Source organism: Littorina saxatilis, linkage group LG8, assembly GCF_037325665.1.
Source record: "Littorina saxatilis isolate snail1 linkage group LG8, US_GU_Lsax_2.0, whole genome shotgun sequence".
In the NCBI taxonomy this organism is placed as follows: Eukaryota; Metazoa; Mollusca; class Gastropoda; order Littorinimorpha; family Littorinidae; genus Littorina; species Littorina saxatilis.
The window spans coordinates 68,232,620-68,245,725 of NC_090252.1; the positions used below are offsets into that span (position 1 = coordinate 68,232,620).

The 13,106-nt window shown below is 40.5% G+C and overlaps 1 protein-coding gene across 1 annotated transcript in view; it reads left to right on the forward strand.

The window, feature by feature from the left end:
* LOC138974251 (dentin sialophosphoprotein-like) overlaps positions 1-13,106 on the forward strand; it is a 28,889-nt gene that overhangs the window by 8,248 nt on the left and 7,535 nt on the right. The window contains exons 2-3 of the mRNA XM_070346973.1: positions 20-148; positions 7,943-8,029. The gene's annotated coding sequence lies outside the window, so the exon portion shown is untranslated. The remainder of the gene's footprint in view (positions 1-19; positions 149-7,942; positions 8,030-13,106) is intronic.

The following is a 13,106-nucleotide window of genomic DNA, read 5'->3' on the forward strand; positions in this document are numbered from 1 at the left end:
AACCGATTTGTTTCAACAGATCCAGGGAAAGGGAGGCTTGGCGGCGCCTGCAAAGGTGCAGTCTGTGATGATCCATACACTGAATGCTCTGCGCCACCAGCAATATGCGTGTGTGCAGAACCTTTTTTTGAATCTGCAGGTGTCTGCGGTAAGTTCTTGCTCTACGTGAAGTATACACATTCTCTACATATGTCAAACATTCAGTCAAACTGTCTGTTCAGGTCTCATGAACAGCAAATGTACAACTAAAAATATAAATAAACTAGCAGTCAGGCCCGGCTTCGCCCGGGTGTTTCTGCTCTCCCCTCTCTCAGAAACCTCTCGAATCTTATTCCAATGTGGATAAGAAAAATGACAGTGTGAGCTCATACATTTGGATGTATAGGCAAGGCAAGTTTCTATTTGGTTCAACGTGTTCTTCGTGATTTGTTTACCCCTTCTCACACCCACTGTAGTTACCGTCTGATCAAAGCACGCATACCTCATGAGTGAGTGCGTCATACCTTTTTGAACAGGGGAGAGAAATCTGTACATTCTCGTGATCTTTCACTGAGGCGATCGTTTCGTAAACATTATTCGCGATGATCTGGAAGGCAGGGAGGGGGAGCAGGGGGCAGGGTTATTGTGTGTGTGGGGGGGGGGGGGCGGCGGGATGATAGCGGGCGGGGGGTAACCCTTGATAATGACACGGTATACTGGTTTGATGAGAGTTACCTCCCTTCCGTGGGTGAAAAACCATGACTTACCTCCCTTGCACTATATAGACTGGGGAGGGTAATTATCCGAGGAAGGAAACAATGTCTGGAGAAACTAAAACCCAGGTGCACATTTGTGGGTCCAGGGCAGTGTGCATGCAAAATATCTTGTGCTTATCTTTTGCCATCTCTGAGGTATGGCGACCACAGACAGACACACACACACACACACACACACACACACACACACACACACACACACACACACACACAGACAGACAGACACTCTCTTTTATTTATATGTATAGATAAATAAATAAATAAATAACATTTGTAAAAACCACTAAATGAAAAGATGTTGACACCATGGACAGCAAATACTCATACGACTGCCCTATGCCAAAAGTAATTATCAGAAACACATTATCTGCTGCTCTGCTGCTTAGTCAAACTGTCGGCATTAAATAACAGATTAACACCAAAAGACAGTCATCGCCGAGACTATATTAAGGTAGTCTCGACTAACAACACCCAATGACCGAGACGGGTCACGCTCGTCTCCGCGTAGCGTGCGAACGCAGTACTTACTTGACATATTTTCTGTAATTCTGAGCATATTTTTAGAGTAAACATGACATATGTCTATATTTTTTAGATGAGCAGAAATTGAGAAATACGATGCAAACAGTTTTAAATATGTTAGTGCAAATTCGATGTTATGACAACTTTAATGCGAAAACAAATACGCTGCTGAGCTGAAATTCAATCCCATAGTCCGGACTTGTCGAAGATTGCTTGACTAAATTTTTAATCAATTTGATTGAAAAATAAAGGCGTGACAGTGCAGCCTAAACTTTCACAAAAAGCCAGGTATGACGTCATCAAAGACATTTATCGAAGACATGAAAAAAAAAAGGCATGAGGATATCATACCCAGAAACTCTCTCTCGCACACACACACACACACCACCACCACCACCACCCTCGTCTCGATTCCCCTCGATAATCTAAACTTGAACACATAAACCGAACAAGTATACGTTGATACGTTGTTTGGCTGTTCTGAATGGTTCTACCGCGCGCGCAATCTCCGCTCAAGACCTTTTGCACACGTGTTTACTACTTCACAATGCTCGAACAAGCATGGCCACTCCCAGCAGCGAGGAACAAGCATGGTCACTCCCAGCAGCGAGGAACAAGCATGGCCACTCCCAGCAGCGAGGAACAAGCATGGCCACTCCCAGCAGCGAGGAACAAGCATGGCCACTCCCAGCAGCGAGGAACAAGCATGGCCACTCCCAGCAGCGAGGAACAAGCATGGCCACTCCCAGCAGCGAGGAACAAGCATGGCCACTCCCAGCAGCGAGGAACAAGCATGGCCACTCCCAGCAGCGAGGAACAAGCATGGCCACTCCCAGCAGCGAGGAACAAGCATGGCCACTCCCAGCAGCGAGGAACAAGCATGGCCACTCCCAGCAGCGAGGAACAAGCATGGCCACTCCCAGCAGCGAGGAACAAGCATGGCCACTCCCCGCAGCGAGGAACAAGCATGGCCACTCCCAGCAGCGAGGAACAAGCATGGCCACTCCCAGCAGCGAGGAACAAGCATGGTCACTCCCAGCAGCGAGGAACAAGCATGGCCACTCCCAGCAGCGAGGAAGACGAAGTGGTGTAGGACGGACCAGTTTTCAGCCAGCCTGTGATTTACCGCACCAGAACGAGCCTCTTCGTCGTCAAAAGGATACCAAGGCTAGACCGCAAGGAACTGTTCGCAGCAGAGCCAGTATAATCGCCAATACAGGGATGGCCAAATCTCAAAAAATTGAACTCGCCAACCGGGCGAGTAACTTCAAGCAAGTCACTAGCCTGGCAGAAAATTCGCTGGCCCAGTATATAACACAGTTGATATGCAGTGTATATACGGCTTTAAAATCAGATAATACAATCACAAGGTTCGCATTTGACCATCATGGTCATTGGCCAGCCGGGCGAGTTGCCAGGCGGTTTGTACTAGCCCGGCAGATTGTTTACTTGCCCCTGGCGACGGGGGGAAGATTTGGCCATCCCTGTCAGTACAAACTGGTACGTGATTCTATTTGGTTGTAGATATCGTAATGGAAAGACGCTGGTTCTGTGCGACGCTTAGTTTTCAAGATAGATGTGACTGACGAAGTACAGGACGTCACATTCCAAAAAAGCACGACTATGTTGCAGGTGGAAGCCGCTGAGATTGCATTTCTTCAGGAGCTTTTCGCAAAAATAGATATTACACGATTTGCGCGAAACAGTTGAGAAGCAGACGATCTCTGAGATCTCTGTTCGTCTCGTGATAACGTTATTTAGTATGACAACGATTTACTTGCAAACTAAAGTATACAATTTGTTGTGTCAGTGGTAAATGTAAATAGAAATGTGTAATATAGACAAAGCAAACAAATAAACGTGTTTTTCTCGTGAAAATGTTGCGTTGTGCGGGTGTTTGGGTGGCCACGTGATGTACACAAAGCAAAGTGCGGGACGGACTCTGCTCTGTGCTGTAACACTGGCAAGTTTAAAACACGAGAAAAACGATTTCGTTATGCGGGCAGCCACGGGGGATGTATGTATTTTTCAAATGGTTCTAAAATAAGTCGTGTATTTATCACCATACTCAGGCCCTGTCCTTTTTTTCGTCACACCTAAAACAGTTATTTCTTGTGAGCGACGCAGCATTATTGCACAATATTGCTATTTCATGTGTTACGTGGATTTCCATTGGTCAATTGGGCAAAACTGAGCTCATTGTAAAAGTGATATCGACGACATTTCCGTCGATATCAGTTTTGATATCGACGACCTCTTTATTGCTTCCCCACTTCAAAAACAAAAACACCTAAATTTAAAAACAAACAAATATATATGAAAATGTAATGATCCCAGAATTTAGTAGAGCAAGTGACTAAAGACTTTTTCAAAGAAAAGACATTTTTGAATACTGAAAAGTACAAGAAAAGAGTGAATGAACAAAAGGAAATAATAATCAGAGGGAGGGATGTGGAACAGCCAAAACTGAGACAAATACTTTTGTAATGTCTTTACAGTAAATACAAAATGTCCAGAGAATTAGCAATAATCTAACATTGACTGACTGTGTGACGATATCTTCTGCTATTGGTCTGTTTCGACAGTGATATCAAAATCTCGACCTCCGGTCTCGATTTTGATATCACTGTCTCAACAGACCATAGCAGAAGATATCATCACACAGTCTGTCAATATTGGGTACTATAGTCGTCTCTGCCTCGTGCGTGCTAGATCGAAGTCAGTTGCATTTACCGCAGATCTGTTAGCATGTGAAGATTATGTAATTCTTTCAAGCTTTAATGTCTCACTACTAGCTGGCGGCGGGTACACATTTCATGATTTTGTTATTCTGGCATTATCAATATTTCGCAATCAAATTTAGCATGTTTATGTAGAAATGGCTGAATTTTAAGATGGTAGTGTTAGTTTGCCTCCAAACAGCACACATACGTCACAAATGGTAATATCAGGTATCATATTTAAAATCCCACTCTCTTTCTGAGCTGCCTCTTTCTCTCTGCAGTGTTCCAGTCTCTCTTCCTGTACCGCTCAGTCTACGTCTATCTTTGTTTTTCCTTTGCATTCCCTGTCTGTGCCTCTGTCTCTCTTTCTCTGTGTCTGTCTTCCTGTTTCTCTTTTTCTCGGTCTCTCAAAGTTTTGGAACAAATCGCAGACCAATAGACACTTTAACTGGGTCAGTTTTTCTCACTCCTATTTATTATATTTAGTAAAATCATCCAAATCAGCATGAAACATTCATCTAATTCACAAAGTTGGAAGAAACCTGAAGAATGTACCAGATCAATTCTGACCCAGGCTCCTGTTCAGTAAACTCATTACATGATCAAGTGGAACATTCAGATTAAGAACTTCACCAGAAATCAGATGAATTTGACACATTTTCTTAGATTATTTTGTTCAGTTTAGCAAATTCAGCAACGATCTGCATAAAAAATACACACATTTTCAATTAAACTGGAGGTTATTCACAAATGTCCTATACATTTGAAGAATGTGACATATTTACTAACATTTATCTTCCTTAATCATTCGTAAAAATGAAGGATACAAAATTAAAATTGTAAAACAAATCGAGACAAAAATAATATCTTACAAATTTACTGAGTCTGATTTTCCTGTTTAGTTTGTTCGTTCATTATATTAAAACTCCCACGGCTTTTACGTGTATGACCGTTTTTACCCCGCCATTTAGGCAGCCATACGCCACTTTCGGGGGAGCATGCTGGGTATTTTCGTGTTTCTATAACCCACCGAACTTTGACATGGATTACAGGATATTTTTCGTGCGCACTTGGTCTTGTGCTTGCGTGTACACACGGGGGTGTTCGGACACCGAGGAGAGTCTGCACACAAAGTTGACTCTGAGAAATAAATCTCTCGCCGAACGTGGGGACGAACTGACAGCGGCCAACTGGATACAAATCCAGCGCGCTACCGACTGAGCTACATACCCGCCCGTTCCTGTTTAGTGAATTTGGTAGTGTGTCAGAATAAAAATCTGAAGGTCTTCGGTTAAAGTCATGCTCAAATGTGACCCTCCACCACGGAATGAGTCGCATGTCACCTTTGCATAATTTTCATAATTTTACATTTTCCAAAAGAGTTTTTAATGCAGATATCTAGTGGTGAAAACTGTTTTAGAAAAGAGCGAAAAATTGAGTTATAAGCCTGTGACTAAGGTGACCCTCACACTGTTACCAGACAACCCCCGGACTTATATTAAGCCTAGCGCAGAACCGCGCGAGGTGACATGCGACTCATTCCGTGGTGGAGGGTCACAAATAAACTTTTTATTTTTATTTCCTTTTAGAGTTTTAGTCAATCTGATCAAATCGGAATGCAACATGAGGAAAAGTCGCATTTTTGTTGTTTGAAGAATTTGACAAATTTACTGAAACACATTTTTCTATGTTCAGTAAATTCATCAAACAGTGGCATGCTCATTTTCAAGACATTTACAAATTTCCTAGAATTGTAAGGAAATTTGTCAAATCCCTAAGTGAAACAGGAAATTTACAAATTTACTGACAGGGATGTTGTGAAATTCCTGGTTTTGACAATTTATGCTTACTGCAACATATTCTAACATGATACTCATTGTTTATATGCTCATGTGATAAGTTGATTATAGTAGAGTACTTATGTTTGATTATGCTTTTTGATCGTGTGTTTGTGTTTCAGAAATGCAATGTGGTGCCAACAGAATTTTTTTTTTAATGTTTTTGTAATATTCTTCTTCTTCTTCTTCTGCGTTCGATGTTGTTTTTGTAATATGAGAATGGACATTAAAATCTTCCACTTGTCTTCCTGGCTGCTGGAGCTGGCTATGTTTGTTGTTCGATCCTTGTGACGTAGCACACGTATGTGAGACAATGACAAAAGGTGACGTTTTCATGTCAGTATGTCCCAAATGACATCACCAGTACATTTTTCATTCTATCTAATCTGTTTTCGTTCTATTTTTTCTAATAACATGCGTTAACAATTGATTGCCAACTGGAATGGAAGAGCACAAAAAGTGTAACTTGATATGTAGTTTCTCTAGAGGGAAAAACATCTTCCACTTTCATGTCAGTGTGTCCCATGCAACATACATTTGCCAAACAGCTATGTGTAAGTAGATTATTTGTTAGTGGTATAGAAAATACTGATCAACAATCAAAGTCAGTTTTCACATTCATTTTCTACCTATTTCTTATTTGTTTATTCTTTTGGCAATGGTGAAATGTCAGCAATCGTGTGTCATTCGGGACAGTAGACATGACACCTGACCTTTTGTCACTGTCTCATGTGCAAAAGGTCATGAGCCAAGACTGAGCGCGTGGTGGAAATATTCAGAACAGCAACAAAAAAAGGTGTCAAAGTATACTCTTTCGGCTTCTGTGGTCATTTTTACCCATGCAGTTGTGGTAAATTGTGTTTGTTTGTTTGTTTGTTTGCTTAACGCCCAGCCGACCACGAAGGGCCATATCAGGGCGGTGTTGTGGTAAATGAAGTATGAGTGTCAACATAGTTATCAAAAGTAACCCTAATCTGTGGACGTTTTCCTTTAAAGCCAACCTCCGCCTCCCGTTAATCATCTGTTTCTAATCACTGAGCTTCTTGAGCCTTTACATACAGTACAAACATACGTCCATTTGAACTGTCACTGAACGGGAACATCCTGGATGCTTTCCGTTGAGAGTGAGAAATTGTCAAACATATTGTTTTCTGCAGTTAGAAAGGATATTGATAAAAATCGGCATTTGTATTAAACCCTGATCATGTCCACTGTGGTGACAATGCATTGTTAAATACTTAATCACTCACTTATTGATTGACTGACTGACTGACTTACTTGGTCATTTACTTACTCACTGAGGCGCTGACCGACTGACTTTTTAAATTACTCACTCACCGACTCACTTACTAACTAACTTACTTTTCTGCATGTGTTTCTTCTTAACAAAAATTTGACGTGGTTATCAAATTTTGGCAAAACTTATTTTAGGTGGGACAAAAATTGGTATTTATGATGGTTCTTGTAATACAACAAACATCTCTTGTTTCAAAATTTAGAGGATGTCTAAGCATGTCAGGCTGGTGATGGTGGTGGGAAGGAGTGGGGGTGGTGCAAATTTGTAAATGTGGGATATTCTTAGTGTTGAACAACTAAATGGATTGCTGTAGGTCACAGAAGGATCAAGTTTGTGTCAATCAGTCGGACATGGACGTTCTCGTGGATATTATTTTATGAAGCTGGAACAGCAGTTTTTAAATTAAAACAAAAAGTTATTTTTTATTGTATGTGTTTTGTATTTTTGTTTTATGGGAGGGGGGTGGGGTGGGGGGGGGGTCATTTGTAGTGGATTCCTTGTTTAAGACCCACCAAACCCTGGTTATAAAAACGAAGAAGTCTTACAGAGGAGAACAGAAGAATGAGAAAACAGGGTCTTAAAAAAGGTGGAGGGGCTTATTGGGGGTTGGGGGTCTTAACATGAAGACTACGTATCTTGAAGCTGCACAGTATCACGTTGCAGTGCAAATGCAAAGGTGCAGTTAACTGGACTCCTCAATCATATTTTCGAGAAAGAAGTGTCACTATTGAAGGTGGATGAACCCTACTCATTGAAGAGAAGTTGTGGTTTGGTTTATTGACATTTTATTTTTGTTTGTTCACCCAGGCTTACCTTTAGGGGCGAACTGTAAATACACGCCAGATGGCTGTGGCAAACTTGCAGAGTGTGACGCAAGTCAGGACCCTGTTTGCAGTAAGTATATTTAGTATTTGTCGAAGTGGCATTGGAGTGTGTCATGGTCAGCTTGATTATTACACGATCTTACGTATTTAGTAATAGTAAAAGTGTATTTGTTGTTCAAATATGTTCACAGAAAATGCAAAATGTATTGGTTTTTTTTTTATTGTTTGTTTGTGGAACGGCCGGATCCCCATTGGAAGTTTCATGTAGTATTCTTTATATGTGTAATGGGGTACATTTTACGAGATCAAATTATGTGAGTTTTTAAACATTATACAAAAACAGCTACAGTCAATAAACCTTGTTTTTTTAATATGATTGGGGGCAATATTTGTATCATCGTGTATGCCAAACATGTGTGACATTTTGCACATTGTTTGTGGAAACATTGTGTACAAGCTCATCTTAGTTATTTACATATTTGTGCACATGTTTACGAAGATAGGTTAATAAACACGGGAGATACCACGCCGTATATTCGGCTATACCGAGAGCGCACTGACGCCAGGTGTAAACAAAGCGCTTTGGCCAACTTCACGGCAAGTGTCCCCCATTCAAAACAAAATGCGTCTCTTTGAAACCACAAACAGCTTACATTGATGGTTGAGGGAATGAGTAAGGCTTGTGTGTATTACATGTGCGGTTTTCAACGAGAAATGTCCACTTAAACGAACATACGAACTGATTTGCTGTAGATCTATCCTCATTCAAGCATATTCGCCCACTTTCATCCAATCCTACACGCTTCTTTGTCAATAAATGGACTGACAAGCCAAACTATTATGTTTACTGATCTGCCCTGCGTTCATATGTGAAATATCACCATTCAAAACGGTCTGTAATGTGCACAAATTCAAAACGAAATGAAGCAGTCAAAACTATGTGGTAGCGCACCGCCACAACGTCTGGATCGGAATACAACTGCCTGAGTGTCTGAGTATAAAGATGTTTTGCCTGGGCTAGCCAAAACTCAATTTGGTCAAGAAAATTAGTAGTTATATTGATTCTTGTTAAAAAAAAAAATCTATTTTGTTCAAAATTTGGTGGATGTTGAGTTTGTTAGGCAAATGATGGTAGTTTGAAAGAGTTGGAGGTTGCGCAAGTTTAAATATGTAAAATATACTCAGGGTTAAATAACTAAATTGATTGATACAGGTTACATAAGGACTTATCTTGAACATTATTTTGTGGAGCTGAGACATAGGGGGGGAGTATTTTTTTGTGAAGCGAGGGAATTAACATTTTCAAACAAAATTTACTGTCGTGGGGAGTAATTTGCTCGTATTATGGGATATTGATTGTGTAAGGTATAGAGTCGATTTTACACGGAATGTGCGTGCCATTGACATTTTTCAGAAAAGGTAAAAGTCGGATAATTTTACCTACAGACTTCAAAGTCGTGGACGAACTGAAGTTCATGCATAACAATTACTATGAAAATATTTGCAAAACTCAATAAACCCTTTCGTTACAAAGTTACACTTGTGCAATGTCGTGCAGATTTCATCAATGACATCAACGTATTCATCAACAGGAAATACTCTTATCCTGCCTGTCATTGCTGATTAGCTAATGTCGAGCGGCCAAATCGGAAAAAAAGGCGCTTAGTTTAGGAGTTTATTGCACAGGGGGTACTCCTGGAGGCCTTGCACTTCAGAAATTGTGTTACGTCACGTCATTTTCACTTTTCTGGATAATGTCAAATCTTCTCAAAGACGTTTTGTAAGCCACACTCTAATCAAAGACATATCAGAGGGAAGCGCATTCATCAGGGTTTTATGTACTTTTACCTCTGACGAGATAGCTCATAAACACTAAGTGTGAGAATTCATTTTCGAAGTACACTCTTCACTGAGACAAATGCAACATCATTGAAATTGTGCATGCTTAGCAAGTGGTTGTATCCCTATACGTGTATTAAGTTTCAGTTTCGCGATCTTTTTCAAAGGACACTTTGTAATGATTTCTTTCCCCGTCTTCGGATAGGACATGTACAACCTTTACATACTATGGACAGCTAGCTCAGTAGCGGTTGCACACAAGATATGCACTTATTTTGAAAAAGCCTTTACTGTAAAACAAAAAGCGAAAAAAGGAAAAGTGTTGCAAAGACAGAACACTGAAGACATGACGTCATATTCCAAAAAAAAGTCATCTGCGGGACCACTTGGATTTTACCTATCGTGTCTTGAGATGTAGAGACACCATCTAACATTTGCTGAGACGAATAAGGCAGTTGGAATGCTACGGAGTGGAGTTTTGGAAACAGACATAACCGGATTGTTTTTGCCTTTTATAAGTAGTCTCGAAGAGTGTTATCTGGAGGTTATAACGGCCCACAGAGGCCCGTTATCTTCAATCAATCAATCAATATGAGGCTTATATCGCGCGTATTCCGTGGGTACAGTTCTAAGCGCAGGGATTTATTTATTTATTTTATTTTATGCAATTTATATCGCGCACATATTTAAGGCGCAGGGATTTATTTATGCCCTGTGAGATGGAATTGTTTTACACAATACATCACGCATTCACATCGGCCAGCAGATCGCAGCCATTTCGGCGCATATCCTACTTTTCACGGCCTATTATTCCAAGTCACACGGGTATTTTGGTGGACATTTTTATCTATGCCTATACAATTTTGCCAGGAAAGACCCTTTTGTCAATCGTGGGATCTTTAACGTGCACACCCCAATGTAGTGTACACGAAGGGACCTCGATTTTTCGTCTCATCCGAAAGACTAGCACTCGAACCCACCACCAAGGTTAGGAAAGGGGAGAGAAAATTGCTAACGCCCTGACCCAGGGTCGAACTCGCAACCTCTCGCTTCCGAGCGCAAGTGCGTTACCACTCGGCCACCCAGTCCAATCTTTTCGATAAGGCAACGAGAGAACGCTTTGTGGATGTCCCTTAATTTGTAAATCATCAGCATCAAGCTACAGAGACAGTCACACGTGTACAAACAGAAACAGTACATTTCCTAGGGGCTCTTCGCAAACACACAAGAAGTCTTAGACATAGGCTACATACAGACAGACAAACAGACGCGTAAACAAAATGCGTGTGCATACAAACCACAGACACATTTGGGGAATATGTATATACACATATGTTTCTGACCGAAATACAGCTGTTTAACATGAGGTTTATAACACTAAAGAAATACCCACTCCTTTTTGTGCCCAGTGTAGTTGGGATGTTTTGCATTCGAATTGTGAATTGACACTGCATGCTACCGCTATGGGCCACGACAGAACAATTTAGAAAGCATATGCATATGTCTTTTACATGGCAACACTTTTTTCGAGGGAGTACCGATTGCTCTGTATATTGCATGCAGTCTAGCCTGAATTTCTCTATGAGATAATAAAGTATTCTTATTCTTATTCTTATTCTTATCTTTCCGACAAATATACAATCCTCATTCTAGACTTCGCATATTGCCTACTTGTAACCTTGACGTCACGTGTGACGTCATCGCTGTCGTTGCGATGTTCAAATAACATCCTGCAAGCTCAATCTACATTCAGTAACTTCATAAAGTGTACTGCTTTGTCCCGTTCACATGGAATTCACCACATAAACTGTACTGCTTTGTCCCGTTCACATGGAATTCACCACATAAACTGTACTGCTTTGTCCCGTTCACATGGAATTCACCACATAAACTGTACTGCTTTGTCCCGTTCACATGGAATTCACCACATAAACTGTACTGCTTTGTCCCGTTCACATGGAATTCACCACATAAACTGTACTGCTTTGTCCCGTTCACATGGAATTCACCAGATTATTTTGTTTCACACATGAAAAGCATATTGTTTTCAGTGAAAAGTAAAACCGACAAAAACAGTTTACAACCGATTTTCTTGGTGAAAATGTAGGAAATATGACACACATTGCCCATCGCGGATACAGTTCGTCAGTTGATCATCTAACTTTGAATTGAGAAGCAATTAGGAAGATGAAATGCAATTCAGATAAAAAAGTCAGGGTGCGCAATCAAAGGCGTAATTTGTGTAACAAAAGCTACTAACAAATTAACTGTCTCTCACAATAATGCTTGTACATGTATCTTTTTAAATATCTTTTCAAATGAATGTGGTCAATTATGTATTTATACATCCGTAGATGCCTTTCACTTGTTTCATGGATCCTAATACTATAGACTTTTTTGAGTGGTAAATATTGAAGGATGAAAGAAACTATATTGTGAGTGGACGGATGCATGTTACTCATTAAAAGCCCCACAATGATGTGCTTAGCAAAACAAACAAAAATCGTACCTTCCACCGGCCATCTTGTCTTCTTTTCCATTTCGTCTGTTATTTCTTGACACACACGTTTTAAAAAAAACCTCGACCAGTAAATTGTCTGGTGTTGTGAATAAAACACATTAAAAAAGAGAACTTTAGGCCACCGGAAGTAATTTGATACCAACGTCATTGGAAATTTAGATTACCATTTATGTCTATAATATTTAGATTATATTAAGAGCACGTGTTTACTGGTTGCGTTGCTTTCGCTGAACAATACGTTTAGTGTTATTATAACTGATACGAGAATGAGCTTTTGTTCAAAACAATTTATTTTGTGTTTTATTTCTTTGTTTTATTGCTTTTCTTTGTGTTGTTTTGGATAGGCCTGCACTTTTAAATGAAGCCTAATGTTTGTAATTTGTCACAAAAAGAACGTTTCGGTTGGTTAGTAATGCTTCTGTGAAAAAAATAAAAATAACCGTCTCTCACAACAATGTTTGTACATGTATCTTCTATATATATATACGACTAGTGTCTGTCTGTCTGTTTGTCTGTCTGTCTGTCTGTTCGCGATGCACGGCCAAAGTTCTCGGTGGATCTTTTTCAAATTCGGACACCATATTCAGCTACACCCCGGACACAACCTCATCGATGAGATATTTCAACACGTGCTCTCAGCGCGCAGCGCTGTGCGCGCTGAACCGTTGTTTTTTTTTGGGGGGGTTGTTGTCGGGATCCACTACCAGTAACTCTTCCTTATCTTCTCCAGTGTTTTCAGCCGCGATTATCTCCCTTCCTCCGTGTGGCGTCAATCCATATTCCCGTT